This window comes from Desmodus rotundus, chromosome 7, assembly GCF_022682495.2.
Source record: "Desmodus rotundus isolate HL8 chromosome 7, HLdesRot8A.1, whole genome shotgun sequence".
NCBI classification, from domain to species: Eukaryota; Metazoa; Chordata; class Mammalia; order Chiroptera; family Phyllostomidae; genus Desmodus; species Desmodus rotundus.
Window position 1 is genome coordinate 5,378,152 of NC_071393.1, and position 6,000 is coordinate 5,384,151.

Genomic DNA, 6,000 nt, shown 5'->3' on the forward strand with positions numbered 1-6,000 from the left:
ACATCCCACCCTTAGCCCCAGCCAAACCAGTGGCCAGAGGGATGAGATACGGTGATTTACTTAGACCTGAGTCATATTCATCCTTGTAGCCTGGAGAGGCACTCTCCACTGAAAAGCAGGGATGGACCCTCGATCTCCAAAATTGGGTCATTTGCCTGAAGGAGGCGACACGGAGACTGGAGAGTCCCCTATGAGCCAGTACCAACATTTTAGTACTCTAAACAATGTTGCCAAGAACCCATTAGGATTGAATTGGAAAAACAGAAATGTAATGTTTCTTGCACCTGAACTCTGTGAATCAGACTCACTGTAACTTTAAGAGAACCCACCCTTTAGACCGATGAATACAAAGGAAATTCCTGCTATGAAGGAATGTCTATAATGTTGGTTTGACATGCTAGACACTTAATCATCTTGTGCTTTCAGTGGCAGGAACCAATTAGAACCTTAAGAAGCTATCTGAAGCAAAAACAAAGTTCTCAGGTTATGCCCAACCTAATCTCCGGGTATACGGATGTGGGTCAGTCACAGGACTATTGGGTGTGAAGCTGCTGTTTCTGCCATTAGCCCTCTGGAGTGGCCAAGAGGAAATGCTTGCACTTCTGGCAGAATAAAGGACACAAGGAACCTCTTGAAGCCTGGAGAACCGGGCCAATGAGGCGATTTTCCTAAGTGTAAGCGCCACCTCGTGGGCAATAAGTGCAACCACACCACCATCCTCTCCAAGAGCTGATAAGATAGACCTACCTGCTGATTGATGCCTTTCAAAGACTGTTACACACAACACAGGCAACATTTGGCAGGCAACGCAAAGAAGGAATAAAGGGGCCAGAGTCACATACCCAAATAATTAAAAACCGGGACTCCAACAAAAACCTGTGCCCGAGTGTTCAAAGCAGTACTATTTATAGTAGCCAAAAGGTGGAAACATCCCAAATGTCCATCAACAAGTGAATGGCTAAACCAAATGTGGTCTATATCCACGTAATGTAGTGTATTATTCAACCACGAAAAGCAATGAGGCACTGCAGCATGGTACACACAGAGGGACCTCAGAAACACTGAGTGAAAGACGCCAGACACAAAAGGCCTCATGTTGTATGAGTCCACGTACATGAAATGTGCAGAATGGGGAAAATCTGTGGAGGCAGAAAATAGATTGGTGGTTGCCAGGGGCGAGGAAAGTGGGCATTACTACTGAAGGGATACAGGGTTTCCTTTTGGGGTGATGAAAATTTTTTGGAACTAGATAAGAGGTGGCGGTTACATGGCATTTTAAATGTCCTAAGTGCAACTTGAATTGTTCCCTTTAAAATGGTCTATTGTATGTTATGTGAATTTCACCTCAATTAAAAACATAATAAAGCAGCTGGGGTCTCAGAGCTGTTTGGGGTCACTTGGGCGAGCTGGCCACCGTCTGGGCCTCCATTTCCTCACAGTCCCTACAGTTCCTTCCAGCCCTCACTCAGCTATTTCGTGAAGGATAAAAGGGAACAATATAAGTAATGTCTTATATTGACATTTTGGAAAATGAAATAAACACACATGGTAAAAAAAATAGTGAAATATAAGTCTGGCTCCTAATCTTGTGGCCCCAACCCACCTACTTAGTGCCAGGGGTTCTGATGCTGCTGGTCCGAAGGCCACATTCTGAGAACCGTCACCCTAGAAAGAAAAAAACACAGGAGGTCATTCTTTGATCCTGCCACATAGAAACCCTCATCATTGTTTGCTTTTTATTTTTTATCTTGAAATTATGTCAAACTTACAGAAGTTTTAAGAATAGTACAACAGTTTCTCATACACTCTATCCAGATTCATCCATTTTGAGCAGTTCACCCCATATGCTCTATAAACTTTCCCCTTCTCACCTCCTATATGTATTTTCTTTTTTTCCTGGACCATCTATGAGAACGTTGCAGGTACCCTGCCCACTTATCTCAATAGTTGATAGTGTTTGAATTTATACCTTGGATATCCTCTTACATAACCACAGTTTGGTTGCCAAATTTGAAAATTTAATTTGATACACATTGATACAATACTTGTGGGAGCTTTTGACAACACTGGCTACACCGGAGGGACAGGATTATCCTGGGGAAGCAGGTGACATTTCCTGGTCCGACTCTGCCTCCTTGGAGACTCTCAGACCCTGGCTATGAACCAGGGCCCTCACTCAACCATGCTGGCACCCTGATCCCAGACTTCCAGCTCCGGAATGTGAGAGATTTCTGTTGTCATACGTCACCCAACCTGTGGCATTTTGTTACAGCAGCCCCGACAGACTAAGACAGCATCTGACCTGCGCTCATTCTAACTCCAGCTGCCTCCTCTTCTCAATCCCATTGCCAGAAACGGGGGTCAGCATATCAGTTCTGTTTGTTACCTGGTTGTAGTAGTAGTAATAGCAATAATAATAATACGAGGGAGAAGCAGCTGAACATTTAATGGTTTATTTTGAAGACTATATCAAAATGTCGTATACCGGTACCTTTGAAGTAATAACTGTTTCTCATTTCTCAGCTGGAAAGTGTGAATTGGTTGTCGAATGAGATATTATAATTCTTTGGTCTATTGGGAATTTTTCCTTTTCAAAATTCCACTTTCCATTTGGGTTTCAAAAGGCTACCCAGTGAAGTTGTCTAATGGGTATAAAGTTTCAGTTTTGTAAGATTAAACACTTCTGGAGATTGGTTGCACAATAATGTGAATACATTTAACACTATTGAACTATATATACACACACCTTAGAAATGGTTACAGATGGTAAATTATACATTTTTTACCACAATAAGAAAATAATTTTTGAAAAAGGCCACCAAGTGAGACATCTGAGAAGCAGCCCCAGGAGAGAGAGGGTGTTTCTGTGGCTCCCAAAGGAGAGACCCGAGCCACAGTCAGCGGGAGTCCTCTCGCCAGGGGCAGAGGAGGCTGCACGCGGGACGGCTCAGGCCGGTTGAAGGGAAGTGTCTGGGGGGCCTGAGCAGCCCTGGCAGGGATGCTGCGGAAAGGCAGAGCTACACTGCGGGCGCGGCTGGCCTCGAGGAGTGCAAGGGTCCCTTCCAACTCTGAGAAGCTGAAGGATTTGAGCTGAGTCAGGCTCAGCAAATGCTCGAACTTTCTATTCAGGGATTGTCAAATTTACGACGACATATTCTGAGGAACAGAAATGTAGGTAAAAAAATAAAACAGGACATGTTTTCACACTATAGGAGAATAACTATAACTTTGTATAGTCGTGATGCCTCTCTGGTAGAAATCCACTGCTAAAAATTTATCCAAGAAAACAAACAAGTGGACAAGTGGGCAACGCATGTTAGGAAAGAGCACTTATTTTCAATAGCAAAAAACATCAAACAACTTAAATGTTCATTTAAGAACAAAACCAGTGACCACTCGGCGGCATTCAGAGGGAGGAGACATCACTCCAAGTGTTAAGTGAAAGGAAAACTGGGGTGGGGGGACATGTGGGACAGGAAGTACAGAGAGAGGGGGAACACTGCTCCTTTCTGCTTCTCCTCTCCCTGCAGACTGGCTTTTGCTACTTTAATATTCATGAGGCCAACAAAGACTGCCTCAACCTGGTGTAAGGTTCCAGTCTCAATTCCCAGGAGACTCTGATGGGCCAGCTTGGGTCAGATGCCCATTCCTGAGTCAGTCGGCTGTGGCTGGAAGATGGGGGTTGCATGACACTCACTTGCAGCTATGCCCATCCCCTAAGCAGGGCTGCTGGGCGATGGGCACCCTGGAGATGTACATGCTTGCTCAGCAGTGCAGTCCAGAACCAACTGGCAGCATCTGCCTCACCAGGCAGCTTCTCAGCAATGCAGAGTCCTTGGTTCCACCCATACCTGATGAATCACAACCTGCATTTTAACAAGGTCCTTGGGGGTCTGTAAGCACATTAAAGTTTGAGGGACTTTATCACAAAGGTCCCTTTGTGGTTTATCACAAGAAAGGACGGTGGACTCCCATTTCCTTCCTTCCTACTCTCCGTCCCTTTCCTTATTAAAACAGCTTCATTGAGACATATAATTCACATACCATTTAAAGTATACAATTCGATTTTTTTCAGAATTTTATATTTATCACCACAACTTTAGAACATTTTCATTGTCCTAAAAAGAAAACCGTACTCCTTGGCTGTCATCCTCTATTTCCAGGACCTGTTATCACCCTAGAAGGAATTTCTGTATCCATTAAGGAGTTAATCCCAATTCCCGTCTTCCCCTAGCCCCCAGCAACCACTGGTCTGCTTTTTCTCTCTATAGATTTGCCTGTTCTGGGCATTTCATATAAATGAAATCATATAGCACAAGGGGGGAGGGGAGCAAAAGTAGGTTTACAGTTGTGGAAAATAATACAATAATTAATAATACAAGAATAAGCTGTTTCCTGTACTCACAACTGTAAACCTACTTTTGCCCCACCCTGTCTGTGGCCTCTTGTGACTGGCTTCTTTCACTTAGGTTCCCATGCAAGGTTCATCCGCGTTGCAGCATAAATCGGTGCTTCATTCCTTTTTATGGTTGAGTAACATTCCACTGCATGGAAAGGCCGACTTTTGTTTATCCATTCACCTATTGATGAACATCTGGGTTGCTCCCACCTTTTGCCTATTGCGAATAATGCTGCTGTGAACATTAGTATACAAGTATTTGCTTGGACACCTCCCTTCAATTCTTTAGGGTATATATCTAGGATGGAATTGCTGGATCCCATCATAATTCTACATGTAACTTTTGGAGGAACTGCCAGTCTGTTTTCCAGAGTGGCCATAATCGTTTTACACTCCCATCAGTGTCAAACGTATGAGAATGTATGAGGGTTGCAATGTGTCCACATCCTCGCCAACACTTACTTTCCTTCACAAAAAAAAATTACGGCAGCATCACGTTGTTTCTGCCGAGCAGTTCTACTCTTTCGAAACTGCTGACTGAGGAAGTTGTACGTCAGAGACGACGGCATTCAGTGGTAGCGTGACCACATCCATGCACCCCTACATTTCAGTCACTGAGCTCCCGCCCGGACCCTTTGTCACTTTTTTCTTCCAGTGGGATCCGCCTTAGTAAATGCACCACTGCCCACTGGGTTGCTCATGCCCAGGTTCAACCCGACAGTTGTCCTTGCCACTTCCTTCCCCTTCATCCCTCACATCCAATTCGTCACCACCTCCTGCCGATTCCACCTGCAAAACACATCTTCGATCTGCTCCATTCTCCCCAATTCTTGCTGCCATCATCCTAGACCAAGACACCAGGACCTCTCACATGCATTCCTCATTTTTTTTTTAACCATCTGTATTGATTATCTACTGCTACATAAGGAATTACTACAAATGCAACAGCTCAGCCCTGACTGGTGTGGCTCAGTGGGTTGGGTGTCATCCCACAAAGTGAAAGGTCACCAGTCAGGGCGCATGCCTGGGTTGCAGGTTGGGTCCCCAGTTGGGGTGCCTACAGAAGGCAACCAAGTCGATGTTTCTCTCTCACATCAATGTTTCTCTCCCTCTCTTTCTCCCTCCCTTCCCCTCTCTCTAAATTAAAAAAAAAAAAAAGTAGCACGTTTGCAGCTGAGCAGCTAGCTCTCTGTCTGCTTCCTGACAGATTTATAGCAGTCTAAAGGCCTCCATTCTATACCATCTCTCTCTCCTTTAGTCCTAGAGTCCAAATATAACTCATTTAAGAGCTTTTTGGGTTTCCTGGGAACCTTCTTGGAGTTCACACCATTAGGCAAGAGTCACATCCACAAAACTCCCTGAAAGAAGTCCTTCTCTACCTTAGGCTCCTGCTGCTAGGCCGGCAGATCAATGACCTTAGGCTTCCTAGAAGCCCTGTTGTTTGATTGAGAGAACCTATGAGATACATCCTGAATCTTTTGAAAAGCTCTTTTCCGTGAGTGAATAGCTGTCTGAGGTCTTAACACCATGCCACAGTCACACCTTCTACTTTAGCTTTAGGCCATGCTACGGATGGAATGTTTGTGTACCCTCCAATATGT